The sequence below is a fragment of the Lathyrus oleraceus genome, chromosome 5 (genome assembly GCF_024323335.1).
Source record: "Lathyrus oleraceus cultivar Zhongwan6 chromosome 5, CAAS_Psat_ZW6_1.0, whole genome shotgun sequence".
NCBI classification, from domain to species: Eukaryota; Viridiplantae; Streptophyta; class Magnoliopsida; order Fabales; family Fabaceae; genus Lathyrus; species Lathyrus oleraceus.
In genome coordinates this window covers 623,695,605-623,711,861 of record NC_066583.1, presented here as the reverse complement: position 1 = coordinate 623,711,861, position 16,257 = coordinate 623,695,605, and the positions used below count along the sequence as shown (strand labels likewise).

The 16,257-nt window shown below is 32.6% G+C and overlaps 13 non-coding genes across 13 annotated transcripts; all 13 read left to right on the top strand.

Moving 5' to 3' along the window:
• Positions 1 to 928: 928 nt before the first annotated feature.
• Positions 929 to 1,014, top strand: TRNAY-GUA (transfer RNA tyrosine (anticodon GUA)). Its single transcript is given in 2 exon segments — positions 929 to 965; positions 979 to 1,014. It is a non-coding gene; the product is annotated as a tRNA-Tyr (tRNA).
• A 1,038-nt stretch (positions 1,015 to 2,052) lies between these two features.
• Positions 2,053 to 2,138, top strand: TRNAY-GUA (transfer RNA tyrosine (anticodon GUA)). Its single transcript is given in 2 exon segments — positions 2,053 to 2,089; positions 2,103 to 2,138. It is a non-coding gene; the product is annotated as a tRNA-Tyr (tRNA).
• Positions 2,139 to 3,174: 1,036 nt separating this feature from the next.
• TRNAY-GUA (transfer RNA tyrosine (anticodon GUA)) lies at positions 3,175 to 3,260 on the top strand. Its single transcript is given in 2 exon segments — positions 3,175 to 3,211; positions 3,225 to 3,260. It is a non-coding gene; the product is annotated as a tRNA-Tyr (tRNA).
• A 1,038-nt stretch (positions 3,261 to 4,298) lies between these two features.
• TRNAY-GUA (transfer RNA tyrosine (anticodon GUA)) lies at positions 4,299 to 4,384 on the top strand. The gene is given in 2 exon segments: positions 4,299 to 4,335; positions 4,349 to 4,384. It is a non-coding gene; the product is annotated as a tRNA-Tyr (tRNA).
• Positions 4,385 to 6,404: 2,020 nt separating this feature from the next.
• TRNAY-GUA (transfer RNA tyrosine (anticodon GUA)) lies at positions 6,405 to 6,490 on the top strand. Its single transcript is given in 2 exon segments — positions 6,405 to 6,441; positions 6,455 to 6,490. It is a non-coding gene; the product is annotated as a tRNA-Tyr (tRNA).
• A 1,037-nt stretch (positions 6,491 to 7,527) lies between these two features.
• Positions 7,528 to 7,613, top strand: TRNAY-GUA (transfer RNA tyrosine (anticodon GUA)). Its single transcript is given in 2 exon segments — positions 7,528 to 7,564; positions 7,578 to 7,613. It is a non-coding gene; the product is annotated as a tRNA-Tyr (tRNA).
• Positions 7,614 to 8,647: 1,034 nt separating this feature from the next.
• TRNAY-GUA (transfer RNA tyrosine (anticodon GUA)) lies at positions 8,648 to 8,733 on the top strand. The gene is given in 2 exon segments: positions 8,648 to 8,684; positions 8,698 to 8,733. It is a non-coding gene; the product is annotated as a tRNA-Tyr (tRNA).
• Positions 8,734 to 9,766: 1,033 nt separating this feature from the next.
• Positions 9,767 to 9,852, top strand: TRNAY-GUA (transfer RNA tyrosine (anticodon GUA)). The gene is given in 2 exon segments: positions 9,767 to 9,803; positions 9,817 to 9,852. It is a non-coding gene; the product is annotated as a tRNA-Tyr (tRNA).
• A 1,035-nt stretch (positions 9,853 to 10,887) lies between these two features.
• On the top strand, positions 10,888 to 10,973 carry TRNAY-GUA (transfer RNA tyrosine (anticodon GUA)). The gene is given in 2 exon segments: positions 10,888 to 10,924; positions 10,938 to 10,973. It is a non-coding gene; the product is annotated as a tRNA-Tyr (tRNA).
• A 1,039-nt stretch (positions 10,974 to 12,012) lies between these two features.
• On the top strand, positions 12,013 to 12,098 carry TRNAY-GUA (transfer RNA tyrosine (anticodon GUA)). Its single transcript is given in 2 exon segments — positions 12,013 to 12,049; positions 12,063 to 12,098. It is a non-coding gene; the product is annotated as a tRNA-Tyr (tRNA).
• A 939-nt stretch (positions 12,099 to 13,037) lies between these two features.
• TRNAY-GUA (transfer RNA tyrosine (anticodon GUA)) lies at positions 13,038 to 13,123 on the top strand. The gene is given in 2 exon segments: positions 13,038 to 13,074; positions 13,088 to 13,123. It is a non-coding gene; the product is annotated as a tRNA-Tyr (tRNA).
• Positions 13,124 to 14,161: 1,038 nt separating this feature from the next.
• TRNAY-GUA (transfer RNA tyrosine (anticodon GUA)) lies at positions 14,162 to 14,247 on the top strand. Its single transcript is given in 2 exon segments — positions 14,162 to 14,198; positions 14,212 to 14,247. It is a non-coding gene; the product is annotated as a tRNA-Tyr (tRNA).
• Positions 14,248 to 15,281: 1,034 nt separating this feature from the next.
• On the top strand, positions 15,282 to 15,367 carry TRNAY-GUA (transfer RNA tyrosine (anticodon GUA)). The gene is given in 2 exon segments: positions 15,282 to 15,318; positions 15,332 to 15,367. It is a non-coding gene; the product is annotated as a tRNA-Tyr (tRNA).
• Positions 15,368 to 16,257: the final 890 nt, after the last annotated feature.

Here is a 16,257-nt window from a genome sequence, read left to right as displayed (position 1 = left end):
AACTGTAGTTTGAAAAACTTTTATCATTATTTTTAAATTTGAAAAACATTTTAAATATGTTTTAATAAATTAGCAGTGGAAATATAAAAAAAGCAAAAAATAGAGAGTTGATGATTAGAGATTATAACGCCAACAATTATAGAAGTTCGGTCAAAGTGAAGTGACCTAAATCTCTCTGCAAGATTTGATCTTGAGAGTATAGAATAATTCATATGAGTGGGTTGAACTATTGAACTCCTTTATACAAGGGATATGAAATTTCGAGCTAACTTACAACTAAACATTAAACACCGGAGTGAAGAGATTAATCGTCCTTCCAAACAGCGGATTGAAGCAGTTAGTCTTATTTCCAAATAGTGACTTGAATAAACTATAATGCTAAACATATGAAAATATTTAACATGGGCTTCATCCCCCTCCATATCTCATAGTGAGTGATCTTGGTAAGCGATAGGTTTGTTAGTCGATTGTGAATATGACAAGCAATATTCATTACTTCTACCCCAAATGGATGTGGTATATGTTTGACATGGACCATAAGTCTCGACATTTCTTGCAAAGCACGATTCTTCCTTTTGACAATCTCATTCTACAGAGGTGTAACGAGGACAGATAACTCATGGGAAATCCCTTTAGTAGTGCAAAATCAAGAGAAGTCATAGTTCTCAAATTCTTTGTCATGGTCGTTTTGAATGCTAATGATCTTGTCAATCTCTTATCCTTTTTCATGTTCCAAACAAAGACAAAGAGTTTCAATTTCATGTTAACTTTGAATTAATTGATATAAACAAATTTTTAATATAACTTATATAAATGTCTTTACTACATTAAAATAATAATCTTGGTCACCTCACCTACAGAATACACACAAATTACATGCGGTGTTTTACACAATTGTATTCTTAGTTATAAAAAATGCAATCAACAACCGACCTTAGCTCAGTTGGTAGAGCGGAGGACTGTAGTTGTCAAACAGACATCCTTAGGTCACTGGTTCGAATCCGGTAGGTCGGATCAAAATTTTACATTTCTCTTTTTATCTATCAATGAAACTCAAAACATAATAAATCATTGTTGAACATGGGACTCCACTCATAAGAGGGAGGTGAATTGTGTGTTTCATAAAAACTGTAGTTTGAAAAACTTTTATCATTATTTTTAAATTTGAAAAACATTTTAAATATGTTTTAATAAATTAGCAGTGGAAATATAAATAAGCAAAAAATAGAGAGTTGATGATTAGAGATTATAACGCCAACAATTATAGAAGTTCGGTCAAAGTGAAGTGACCTAAATCTCTCTGCAAGATTTGATCTTGAGAGTATAGAATAATTCATATGAGTGGGTTGAACTATTGAACTCCTTTATACAAGGGATATGAAGTTTCGAGCTAACTTACAACTAAACATTAAACACAGGAGAGAAGAGATTAATCGTCCTTCCAAACAGCGGATTGAAGCAGTTAGTCTTATTTCCAAATAGTGACTTGAATAAACTATAATGCTAAACATATGAAAATATTTAACATGGGCTTCATCCCCCTCCATATCTCATAGTGAGTGATCTTGGTAAGCGATAGGTTTGTTAGTCGATTGTGAATATGACAAGCAATATTCATTACTTCTACCCCAAATGGATGTGGTATATGTTTGACATGGACCATAAGTCTCGACATTTCTTGCAAAGCACGATTCTTCCTTTTGACAATCTCATTCTACAGAGGTGTAACGAGGACAGATAACTCATGGGAAATCCCTTTAGTAGTGCAAAATCAAGAGAAGTCATAGTTCTCAAATTCTTTGTCATGGTCGTTTTGAATGCTAATGATCTTGTCAATCTCTTATCCTTTTTCATGTTCCAAACAAAGACAAAGAGTTTCAATTTCATGTTAACTTTGAATTAATTGATATAAACAAATTTTAATATAACTTATATAAATGTCTTTACTACATTAAAATAATAATCTTGGTCACCTCACCTACAGAATACACACAAATTACATGCGGTGTTTTACACAATTGTATTATTAGTTATAAAAAATGCAATCAACAACCGACCTTAGCTCAGTTGGTAGAGCGGAGGACTGTAGTTGTCAAACAGACATCCTTAGGTCACTGGTTCGAATCCGGTAGGTCGGATCAAAATTTTACATTTCTCTTTTATCTATCAATGAAACTCAAAACATAATAAATCATTGTTGAACATGGGACTCCACTCATAAGAGGGAGGTGAATTGTGTGTTTCATAAAAACTGTAGTTTGAAAAACTTTTATCATTATTTTTAAATTTGAAAAACATTTTAAATATGTTTTAATAAATTAGCAGTGGAAATATAAAAAGCAAAAAATAGAGAGTTGATGATTAGAGATTATAACGCCAACAATTATAGAAGTTCGGTCAAAGTGAAGTGACCTAAATCTCTCTGCAAGATTTGATCTTGAGAGTATAGAATAATTCATATGAGTGGGTTGAACTATTGAACTCCTTTATACAAGGGATATGAAGTTTCGAGCTAACTTACAACTAAACATTAAACACGGAGAGAAGAGATTAATCGTCCTTCCAAACAGCGGATTGAAGCAGTTAGTCTTATTTCCAAATAGTGACTTGAATAAACTATAATGCTAAACATATGAAAATATTTAACATGGGCTTCATCCCCCTCCATATCTCATAGTGAGTGATCTTGGTAAGCGATAGGTTTGTTAGTCGATTGTGAATATGACAAGCAATATTCATTACTTCTACCCCAAATGGATGTGGTATATGTTTGACATGGACCATAAGTCTCGACATTTCTTGCAAAGCACGATTCTTCCTTTTGACAATCTCATTCTACAGAGGTGTAACGAGGACAGATAACTCATGGGAAATCCCTTTAGTAGTGCAAAATCAAGAGAAGTCATAGTTCTCAAATTCTTTGTCATGGTCGTTTTGAATGCTAATGATCTTGTCAATCTCTTATCCTTTTTCATGTTCCAAACAAAGACAAAGAGTTTCAATTTCATGTTAACTTTGAATTAATTGATATAAACAAAATTTTAATATAACTTATATAAATGTCTTTACTACATTAAAATAATAATCTTGGTCACCTCACCTACAGAATACACACAAATTACAGGCGGTGTTTTACACAATTGTATTCTTAGTTATAAAAAATGCAATCAACAACCGACCTTAGCTCAGTTGGTAGAGCGGAGGACTGTAGTTGTCAAACAGACATCCTTAGGTCACTGGTTCGAATCCGGTAGGTTGGATCAAAAATTTACATTTCTCTTTTAATCTATGAATGAAACTCAAAACATAAAAAATCATTGTTGAACATGGGACTCCACTCATAAGAGGGAGGTGAATTGTGTGTTTCATAAAAACTGTAGTTTGAAAAACTTTTATCATTATTTTTAAATTTGAAAAACATTTTAAATATGTTTTAATAAATTAGCAGTGGAAATATAAATAAGCAAAAAATAGAGAGTTGATGATTAGAGATTATAACGCCAACAATTATAGAAGTTCGGTCAAAGTGAAGTGACCTAAATCTCTCTGCAAGATTTGATCTTGAGAGTATAGAATAACTCATATGAGTGGCTTGAACTATTGAACTCCTTTATACAAGGGATATGAAGTTTCAAGCTAACTTACAACTAAACATTAAACACCGGAGAGAAGAGATTAATCGTCCTTCCAAACAGCGGATTGAAGCAGTTAGTCTTATTTCCAAATAGTGACTTGAATAAACTATAATGCTAAACATATGAAAATATTTAACATGGGCTTCATCCCCCTCCATATCTCATAGTGAGTGATCTTGGTAAGCGATAGGTTTGTTAGTCGATTGTGAATATGACAAGCAATATTCATTACTTCTACCCCAAATGGATGTGGTATATGTTTGACATGGACCATAAGTCTCGACATTTCTTGCAAAGCACGATTCTTCCTTTTGACAATCTCATTCTACAGAGGTGTAACGAGGACATATAACTCATGGGAAATCCCTTTAGTAGTGCAAAATCAAGAGAAGTCATAGTTCTCAAATTCTTTGTCATGGTCGTTTTGAATGCTAATGATCTTGTCAATCTCTTATCCTTTTTCATGTTCCAAACAAAGACAAAGAGTTTCAATTTCATGTTAACTTTGAATTAATTGATATAAACAAATTTTTAATATAACTTATATAAATGTCTTTACTACATTAAAATAATAATCTTGGTCACCTCACCTACAGAATACACACAAATTACATGCGGTGTTTTACACAATTGTATTATTAGTTATAAAAATGCAATCAACAACCGACCTTAGCTCAGTTGGTAGAGCGGAGGACTGTAGTTGTCAAACAGACATCCTTAGGTCACTGGTTCGAATCCGGTAGGTCGGATCAAAATTTTACATTTCTCTTTTTATCTATCAATGAAACTCAAAACATAATAAATCATTGTTGAACATGGGACTCCACTCATAAGAGGGAGGTGAATTGTGTGTTTCATAAAAACTGTAGTTTGAAAAACTTTTATCATTATTTTTAAATTTGAAAAACATTTTAAATATGTTTTAATAAATTAGCAGTGGAAATATAAATAAGCAAAAAATAGAGAGTTGATGATTAGAGATTATAACGCCAACAATTATAGAAGTTCGGTCAAAGTGAAGTGACCTAAATCTCTCTGCAAGATTTGATCTTGAGAGTATAGAATAATTCATATGAGTGGGTTGAACTATTGAACTCCTTTATACAAGGGATATGAAGTTTCGAGCTAACTTACAACTAAACATTAAACACAGGAGAGAAGAGATTAATCGTCCTTCCAAACAGCGGATTGAAGCAGTTAGTCTTATTTCCAAATAGTGACTTGAATAAACTATAATGCTAAACATATGAAAATATTTAACATGGGCTTCATCCCCCTCCATATCTCATAGTGAGTGATCTTGGTAAGCGATAGGTTTGTTAGTCGATTGTGAATATGACAAGCAATATTCATTACTTCTACCCCAAATGGATGTGGTATATGTTTGACATGGACCATAAGTCTCGACATTTCTTGCAAAGCACGATTCTTCCTTTTGACAATCTCATTCTACAGAGGTGTAACGAGGACAGATAACTCATGGGAAATCCCTTTAGTAGTGCAAAATCAAGAGAAGTCATAGTTCTCAAATTCTTTGTCATGGTCGTTTTGAATGCTAATGATCTTGTCAATCTATTATCCTTTTTCATGTTCCAAACAAAGACAAAGAGTTTCAATTTCATGTTAACTTTGAATTAATTGATATAAACAAAATTTTAATATAACTTATATAAATGTCTTTACTACATTAAAATAATAATCTTGGTCACCTCACCTACAAAATACACACAAATTACATGCGGTGTTTTACACAATTGTATTCTTAGTTATAAAAAATGCAATCAACAACCGACCTTAGCTCAGTTGGTAGAGCGGAGGACTGTAGTTGTCAAACAGACATCCTTAGGTCACTGGTTCGAAAAACTTTATCATTTTTTTAAATTTGAAAAACATTTTAAATATGTTTTAATAAATTAGCAGTGGAAATATAAATAAGCAAAAAATAGAGAGTTGATGATTAGAGATTATAACGCCAACAATTATAGAAGTTCGGTCAAAGTGAAGTGACCTAAATCTCTCTGCAAGATTTGATCTTGAGAGTATAGAATAATTCATATGAGTGGGTTGAACTATTGAACTCCTTTATACAAGGGATATGAAGTTTCGAGCTAACTTACAACTAAACATTAAACACCGGAGTGAAGAGATTAATCGTCCTTCCAAACAGCGGATTGAAGCAGTTAGTCTTATTTCCAAATAGTGACTTGAATAAACTATAATGCTAAACATATGAAAATATTTAACATGGGCTTCATCCCCCTCCATATCTCATAGTGAGTGATCTTGGTAAGCGATAGGTTTGTTAGTCGATTGTGAATATGACAAGCAATATTCATTACTTCTACCCCAAATGGATGTGGTATATGTTTGACATGGACCATAAGTCTCGACATTTCTTGCAAAGCACGATTCTTCCTTTTGACAATCTCATTCTACAGAGGTGTAACGAGGACATATAACTCATGGGAAATCCCTTTAGTAGTGCAAAATCAAGAGAAGTCATAGTTCTCAAATCTTTGTCATGGTCGTTTTGAATGCTAATGATCTTGTCAATCTCTTATCCTTTTTCATGTTCCAAACAAAGACAAAGAGTTTCAATTTCATGTTAACTTTGAATTAATTGATATAAACAATTTTTAATATAACTTATATAAATGTCTTTACTACATTAAAATAATAATCTTGGTCACCTCACCTACAGAATACACACAAATTACATGCGGTGTTTTACACAATTGTATTATTAGTTATAAAAAATGCAATCAACAACCGACCTTAGCTCAGTTGGTAGAGCGGAGGACTGTAGTTGTCAAACAGACATCCTTAGGTCACTGGTTCGAATCCGGTAGGTCGGATCAAAATTTTACATTTCTCTTTTATCTATCAATGAAACTCAAAACATAATAAATCATTGTTGAACATGGGACTCCACTCATAAGAGGGAGGTGAATTGTGTGTTTCATAAAAACTGTAGTTTGAAAAACTTTTATCATTATTTTTAAATTTGAAAAACATTTTAAATATGTTTTAATAAATTAGCAGTGGAAAATAAATAAGCAAAAAATAGAGAGTTGATGATTAGAGATTATAACGCCAACAATTATAGAAGTTCGGTCAAAGTGAAGTGACCTAAATCTCTCTGCAAGATTTGATCTTGAGAGTATAGAATAATTCATATGAGTGGGTTGAACTATTGAACTCCTTTATACAAGGGATATGAAGTTTCGAGCTAACTTACAACTAAACATTAAACACAGGAGAGAAGAGATTAATCGTCCTTCCAAACAGCGGATTGAAGCAGTTAGTCTTATTTCCAAATAGTGACTTGAATAAACTATAATGCTAAACATATGAAAATATTTAACATGGGCTTCATCCCCCTCCATATCTCATAGTGAGTGATCTTGGTAAGCGATAGGTTTGTTAGTCGATTGTGAATATGACAAGCAATATTCATTACTTCTACCCCAAATGGATGTGGTATATGTTTGACATGGACCATAAGTCTCGACATTTCTTGCAAAGCACGATTCTTCCTTTTGACAATCTCATTCTACAGAGGTGTAACGAGGACAGATAACTCATGGGAAATCCCTTTAGTAGTGCAAAATCAAGAGAAGTCATAGTTCTCAAATTCTTTGTCATGGTCGTTTTGAATGCTAATGATCTTGTCAATCTCTTATCCTTTTTCATGTTCCAAACAAAGACAAAGAGTTTCAATTTCATGTTAACTTTGAATTAATTGATATAAACAAAATTTTAATATAACTTATATAAATGTCTTTACTACATTAAAATAATAATCTTGGTCACCTCACCTACAGAATACACACAAATTACATGCGGTGTTTTACACAATTGTATTCTTAGTTATAAAAAATGCAATCAACAACCGACCTTAGCTCAGTTGGTAGAGCGGAGGACTGTAGTTGTCAAACAGACATCCTTAGGTCACTGGTTCGAATCCGGTAGGTCGGATCAAAATTTTACATTTCTCTTTTTATCTATCAATGAAACTCAAACATAATAAATCATTGTTGAACATGGGACTCCACTCATAAGAGGGAGGTGAATTGTGTGTTTCATAAAACTGTAGTTTGAAAAACTTTTATCATTATTTTAAATTTGAAAAACATTTTAAATATGTTTAATAAATTAGCAGTGGAAATATAAATAAGCAAAAAATAGAGAGTTGATGATTAGAGATTATAACGCCAACAATTATAGAAGTTCGGTCAAAGTGAAGTGACCTAAATCTCTCTGCAAGATTTGATCTTGAGAGTATAGAATAATTCATATGAGTGGGTTGAACTATTGAACTCCTTTATACAAGGGATATGAAATTTCGAGCTAACTTACAACTAAACATTAAACACCGGAGAGAAGAGATTAATCGTCCTTCCAAACAGCGGATTGAAGCAGTTAGTCTTATTTCCAAATAGTGACTTGAATAAACTATAATGCTAAACATATGAAAATATTTAACATGGGCTTCATCCCCCTCCATATCTCATAGTGAGTGATCTTTGTAAGCGATAGTTTGTTAGTCGATTGTGAATATGACAAGCAATATTCATTACTTCTACCCCAAATGGATGTGGTATATGTTTGACATGGACCGTAAGTCTCGACATTTCTTGCAAAGCATGATTCTTCCTTTTGACAATCTCATTCTACAGAGGTGTAACGAGGACAGATAACTCATGGGAAATCCCTTTAGTAGTGCAAAATCAAGAGAAGTCATAGTTCTCAAATTCTTTGTCATGGTCGTTTTGAATGCTAATGATCTTGTCAATCTCTTATCCTTTTTCATGTTCCAAACAAAGACAAAGAGTTTCAATTTCATGTTAACTTTGAATTAATTGATATAAACAAATTTTTAATATAACTTATATAAATGTCTTTACTACATTAAAATAATGATCTTGGTCACCTCACCTACAGAATACGCACAAATTACATGCGGTGTTTTACACAATTGTATTATTAGTTATAAAAAATGCAATCAACAACCGACCTTAGCTCAGTTGGTAGAGCAGAGGACTGTAGTTGTCAAACAGACATCCTTAAGTCACTGGTTCGAATCCGGTAGGTCGAAATTTTACATTTCTCTTTTTATCTATCAATGAAACTCAAAACATAATAAATCATTGTTGAACATGGGACTCCACTCATAAGAGGGAGGTGAATTGTGTGTTTCATAAAAACTGTAGTTTGAAAAACTTTTATCAGTATTTTTAAATTTGAAAAACATTTTAAATATGTTTTAATAAATTAGCAGTGGAAATATAAATAAGCAAAAAATAGAGAGTTGATGATTAGAGATTATAACGCCAACAATTATAGAAGTTCGGTCAAAGTGAAGTGACCTAAATCTCTCTGCAAGATTTGATCTTGAGAGTATAGAATAATTCATATGAGTGGGTTGAACTATTGAACTCCTTTATACAAGGGATATGAAGTTTCGAGCTAACTTACAACTAAACATTAAACACAGGAGAGAAGAGATTAATCGTCCTTCCAAACAGCGGATTGAAGCAGTTAGTCTTATTTCCAAATAGTGACTTGAATAAACTATAATGCTAAACATATGAAAATATTTAACATGGGCTTCATCCCCCTCCATATCTCATAGTGAGTGATCTTGGTAAGCGATAGGTTTGTTAGTCGATTGTGAATATGACAAGCAATATTCATTACTTCTACCCCAAATGGATGTGGTATATGTTTGACATGGACCATAAGTCTCGACATTTCTTGCAAAGCACGATTCTTCCTTTTGACAATCTCATTCTACAGAGGTGTAACGAGGACAGATAACTCATGGGAAATCCCTTTAGTAGTGCAAAATCAAGAGAAGTCATAGTTCTCAAATTCTTTGTCATGGTCGTTTTGAATGCTAATGATCTTGTCAATCTCTTATCCTTTTTCATGTTCCAAACAAAGACAAAGAGTTTCAATTTCATGTTAACTTTGAATTAATTGATATAAACAAATTTTAATATAACTTATATAAATGTCTTTACTACATTAAAATAATAATCTTGGTCACCTCACCTACAGAATACACACAAATTACATGCGGTGTTTTACACAATTGTATTCTTAGTTATAAAAAATGCAATCAACAACCGACCTTAGCTCAGTTGGTAGAGCGGAGGACTGTAGTTGTCAAACAGACATCCTTAGGTCACTGGTTCGAATCCGGTAGGTCGGATCAAATTTTACATTTCTCTTTTATCTATCAATGAAACTCAAACATAATAAATCATTGTTGAACATGGGACTCCACTCATAAGAGGGAGGTGAATTGTGTGTTTCATAAAAACTGTAGTTTGAAAAACTTTTATCATTATTTTTAAATTTGAAAAACATTTTAAATATGTTTTAATAAATTAGCAGTGGAAATATAAATAAGCAAAAAATAGAGAGTTGATGATTAGAGATTATAACGCCAACAATTATAGAAGTTCGGTCAAAGTGAAGTGACCTAAATCTCTCTGCAAGATTTGATCTTGAGAGTATAGAATAATTCATATGAGTGGGTTGAACTATTGAACTCCTTTATACAAGGGATATGAAGTTTCGAGCTAACTTACAACTAAACATTAAACACCGGAGAGAAGAGATTAATCGTCCTTCCAAACAGCGGATTGAAGCAGTTAGTCTTATTTCCAAATAGTGACTTGAATAAACTATAATGCTAAACATATGAAAATATTTAACATGGGCTTCATCCCCCTCCATATCTCATAGTGAGTGATCTTGGTAAGCGATAGGTTTGTTAGTCGATTGTGAATATGACAAGCAATATTCATTACTTCTACCCCAAATGGATGTGGTATATGTTTGACATGGACCATAAGTCTCGACATTTCTTGCAAAGCACGATTCTTCCTTTTGACAATCTCATTCTACAGAGGTGTAACGAGGACAGATAACTCATGGGAAATCCCTTTAGTAGTGCAAAATCAAGAGAAGTCATAGTTCTCAAATTCTTTGTCATGGTCGTTTTGAATGCTAATGATCTTGTCAATCTCTTATCCTTTTCATGTTCCAAACAAAGACAAAGAGTTTCAATTTCATGTTAACTTTGAATTAATTGATATAAACAAAATTTTAATATAACTTATATAAATGTCTTTACTACATTAAAATAATAATCTTGGTCACCTCACCTACAGAATACACACAAATTACATGCGGTGTTTTACACAATTGTATTCTTAGTTATAAAAAATGCAATCAACAACCGACCTTAGCTCAGTTGGTAGAGCGGAGGACTGTAGTTGTCAAACAGACATCCTTAGGTCACTGGTTCGAATCCGGTAGGTTGGATCAAAAATTTACATTTCTCTTTTAATCTATCAATGAAACTCAAAACATAAAAAATCATTGTTGAACATGGGACTCCACTCATAAGAGGGAGGTGAATTGTGTGTTTCATAAAAACTGTAGTTTGAAAAACTTTTATCATTATTTTTAAATTTGAAAAACATTTTAAATATGTTTTAATAAATTAGCAGTGGAAATATAAATAAGCAAAAAATAGAGAGTTGATGATTAGAGATTATAACGCCAGCAATTATAGAAGTTCGGTCAAAGTGAAGTGACCTAAATCTCTCTGCAAGATTTGATCTTGAGAGTATAGAATAATTCATATGAGTGGGTTGAACTATTGAACTCCTTTATACAAGGGATATGAAGTTTCGAGCTAACTTACAACTAAACATTAAACACCGGAGAGAAGAGATTAATCGTCCTTCCAAACAGCGGATTGAAGCAGTTAGTCTTATTTCCAAATAGTGACTTGAATAAAGTGTAATGCTAAACATATGAAAATATTTAACATGGGCTTCATCCCCCTCCATATCTCATAGTGAGTGATCTTGGTAAGCGACAAGTTTGTTAGTCGATTGTGAATATGACAAGCAATATTCATTACTTCTACCCCAAATGGATGTGGTATATGTTTGACATGGACCATAAGTCTCGACATTTCTTGCAAAGCACGATTCTTCCTTTTGACAATCTCATTCTACAGAGGTGTAACGAGGACAGATAACTCATGGGAAATCCCTTTAGTAGTGCAAAATCAAGAGAAGTCATAGTTCTCAAATTCTTTGTCATGGTCGTTTTGAATGCTAATGATCTTGTCAATCTCTTATCCTTTTTCATGTTCCAAACAAAGACAAAGAGTTTCAATTTCATGTTAACTTTGAATTAATTGATATAAACAAAATTTTAATATAGCTTATATAAATGTCTTTACTACATTAAAATAATAATCTTGGTCACCTCACCTACAAAATACACACAAATTACATGCGGTGTTTTACACAATTGTATTCTTAGTTATAAAAAATGCAATCAACAACCGACCTTAGCTCAGTTGGTAGAGTGGAGGACTGTAGTTATCAAACAGTCATCCTTAGGTCACTGGTTCGAATCCGGTAGGTCGAATTAAAATTCTACATTTCTCGTTTTATCTATCAATGAAACTCAAAACATAATAAATCATTGTTGATCATGGGACTCCACTCATAAGAGGGAGATGAATTGTGTGTTTCATAAAAACATTTTAAATATGTTTTAATAAATTAGAAGTGGAAATATAAATAAGCAAAAAATAGAGAGTTAATGATTAGAGATTATAACCCCAGCAATTATAGAAGTTCGGTCAAAGTTAAGTGACCTAAATCTCTCTGCAAGATTTGATCTTGAGAGTATAGAATAATTCATATGAGTGGGTTGAATTATTGAACTCCTTTATACAAGGGATATGAAGTTTCGAGCTAACTTACAACTAAACATTAAACACCGGAGAGAAGAGATTAATCGTCCTTCCAAACAGCGGATTGAAGCAGTTAGTCTTATTTCCAAATAGTGACTTGAATAAAGTGTAATGCTAAACATATGAAAATACAAGTTTGTTAATCGATTGTGAATATGACAAGCAATATTCATTACTTCTACCCCAAATGGATGTGGTATATGTTTGACATGGAACATAAGTCTCGACATTTATTGCAAAGCACGATTCTTCCTTTTGACAATCTCATTCTACAGAGGTGTAACGAGGACAGATAACTCATGGGAAATCCCTTTAGTAGTGCAAAATCAAGAGAAGTCATAGTTCTCAAATTCTTTGTCATGGTCGTTTTGAATGCTAATGATCTTGTCAATCTCTTATCCTTTTTCATGTTCCAAAGAAAGACAAAGAGTTTCAATTTCATGTTAACTTTGAATTAATTGATATAAACAAAATTTTAATATAACTTATATAAATGTCTTTACTACATTAAAATAATAATCTTGGTCACCTCACCTACAGAATACACACAAATTACATGCGGTGTTTTACACAATTGTATTCTTAGTTATAAAAAATGCAATCAACAACCGACCTTAGCTCAGTTGGTAGAGCGGAGGACTGTAGTTGTCAAACAGACATCCTTAGGTCACTGGTTCGAATCCGGTAGGTCGGATCAAAAATTTACATTTCTCTTTTTATCTATCAATGAAACTCAAAACATAATAAATCATTGTTGAACATGGGACTCCACTCATAAGAGGGAGGTGAATTGTGTGTTTCATAAAAACTGTAGTTTGAAAAACTTTTATCATTATTTTTAAATTTGAAAAACATTTTAAATATGTTTTAATAAATTAGCAGTGGAAATATAAATAAGGAAAAAATAGAGAGTTGATGATTAGAGATTATAACGCCAGCAATTATAGAAGTTCGGTCAAAGTGAAGTGACCTAAATCTCTCTGCAAGATTTGATCTTGAGAGTATAGAATAATTCATATGAGTGGCTTGAACTATTGAACTCCTTTATACAAGGGATATGAAGTTTCGAGCTAACTTACAACTAAACATTAAACACCGGAGAGAAGAGATTAATCGTCCTTCCAAACAGCGGATTGAAGTAGTTAGTCTTATTTCCAAATAGTGACTTGAATAAAGTGTAATGCTAAACATATGAAAATATTTAACATGGGCTTCATCCCCCTCCATATCTCATAGTGAGTGATCTTGGTAAGCGACAAGTTTGTTAGTCGATTGTGAATATGACAAGCAATATTCATTACTTCTACCCCAAATGGATGTGGTATATGTTTGACATGGACCATAAGTCTCGACATTTCTTGCAAAGCACGATTCTTCCTTTTGACAATCTCATTCTACAGAGGTGTAATGAGGTCAGATAACTCATGGGAAATCCCTTTAGTAGTGCAAAATCAAGAGAAGTCATACTTCTCAAATTCTTTGTCATGGTCGTTTTGAATGTTAATGAACTTGTCAATCTCTTATCCTTTTCATGTTCCAAACAAAGACAAAGAGTTTCAATTTCATGTTAACTTTGAATTAATTGATATAAACAAAATTTTAATATAACTTATATAAATGTCTTTACTACATTAAAATAATAATCTTGGTCACCTCACCTACAGAATACACACAAATTACATGCGGTGTTTTACACAATTGTATTCTTAGTTATAAAAAATGCAATCAACAACCGACCTTAGCTCAGTTGGTAGAGCGGAGGACTGTAGTTGTCAAACAGACATCCTTAGGTCACTGGTTCGAATCCGGTAGGTCGGATCAAAAATTTACATTTCTCTTTTATCTATCAATGAAACTCAAAACATAATAAATCATTGTTGAACATGGGACTCCACTCATAAGAGGGAGGTGAATTGTGTGTTTCATAAAAACTGTAGTTTGAAAAACTTTTATCATTATTTTTAAATTTGAAAAACATTTTAAATATGTTTAATAAATTAGCAGTGGAAATATAAATAAGCAAAAATAGAGAGTTGATGATTAGAGATTATAACGCCAGCAATTATAGAAGTTCGGTCAAAGTGAAGTGACCTAAATCTCTCTGCAAGATTTGATCTTGAGAGTATAGAATAATTCATATGAGTGGGTTGAACTATTGAACTCCTTTATACAAGGGATATGAAGTTTCGAGCTAACTTACAACTAAACATTAAACACGGAGAGAAGAGATTAATCGTCCTTCCAAACAGCGGATTGAAGCAGTTAGTCTTATTTCCAAATAGTGACTTGAATAAAGTGTAATGCTAAACATATGAAAATATTTAACATGGGCTTCATCCCCTCCATATCTCATAGTGAGTGATCTTGGTAAGCGACAAGTTTGTTAGTCGATTGTGAATATGACAAGCAATATTCATTACTTCTACCCCAAATGGATGTGGTATATGTTTGACATGGACCATAAGTCTCGACATTTCTTGCAAAGCACGATTCTTCCTTTTGACAATCTCATTCTACAGAGGTGTAACGAGGACAGATAACTCATGGGAAATCCCTTTAGTAGTGCAAAATCAAGAGAAGTCATAGTTCTCAAATTCTTTGTCATGGTCGTTTTGAATGCTAATGATCTTGTCAATCTCTTATCCTTTTTCATGTTCCAAACAAAGACAAAGAGTTTCAATTTCATGTTAACTTTGAATTAATTGATATAAACAAAATTTTAATATAACTTATATAAATGTCTTTACTACATTAAAATAATAATCTTGGTCACCTCACCTACAGAATACACACAAATTACATGCGGTGTTTTACACAATTGTATTCTTAGTTATAAAAAATGCAATCAACAACCGACCTTAGCTCAGTTGGTAGAGCGGAGGACTGTAGTTGTCAAACAGACATCCTTAGGTCACTGGTTCGAATCCGGTAGGTTGGATCAAAAATTTACATTTCTCTTTTAATCTATCAATGAAACTCAAAACATAATAAATCATTGTTGAACATGGGACTCCACTCATAAGAGGGAGGTGAATTGTGTGTTTCATAAAAATTGTAGTTTGAAAAACTTTTATCATTATTTTTAAATTTGAAAAACATTTTAAATATGTTTTAATAAATTAGCAGTGGAAATATAAATAAGCAAAAAATAGAGAGTTGATGATTAGAGATTATAACGCCAACAATTATAGAAGTTCGGTCAAAGTGAAGTGACCTAAATCTCTCTGCAAGATTTGATCTTGAGAGTATAGAATAATTCATATGAGTGGGTTGAACTATTGAACTCCTTTATACAAGGGATATGAAGTTTCGAGCTAACTTACAACTAAACATTAAACACCGGAGAGAAGAGATTAATCGTCCTTCCAAACAGCGGATTGAAGCAGTTAGTCTTATTTCCAAATAGTGACTTGAATAAAGTGTAATGCTAAACATATGAAAATATTTAACATGGGCTTCATCCCCCTCCATATCTCATAGTGAGTGATCTTGGTAAGCGACAAGTTTGTTAGTCGATTGTGAATATGACAAGCAATATTCATTACTTCTACCCCAAATGGATGTGGTATATGTTTGACATGGACCATAAGTCTCGACATTTCTTGCAAAGCACGATTCTTCCTTTTGACAATCTCATTCTACAGAGGTGTAACGAGGACAGATAACTCATGGGAAATCCCTTTAGTAGTGCAAAATCAAGAGAAGTCATAGTTCTCAAATTCTTTGTCATGGTCGTTTTGAATGCTAATGATCTTGTCAATCTCTTATCCTTTTTCATGTTCCAAACAAAGACAAAGAGTTTCAATTTCATGTTCACTTTGAATTAAT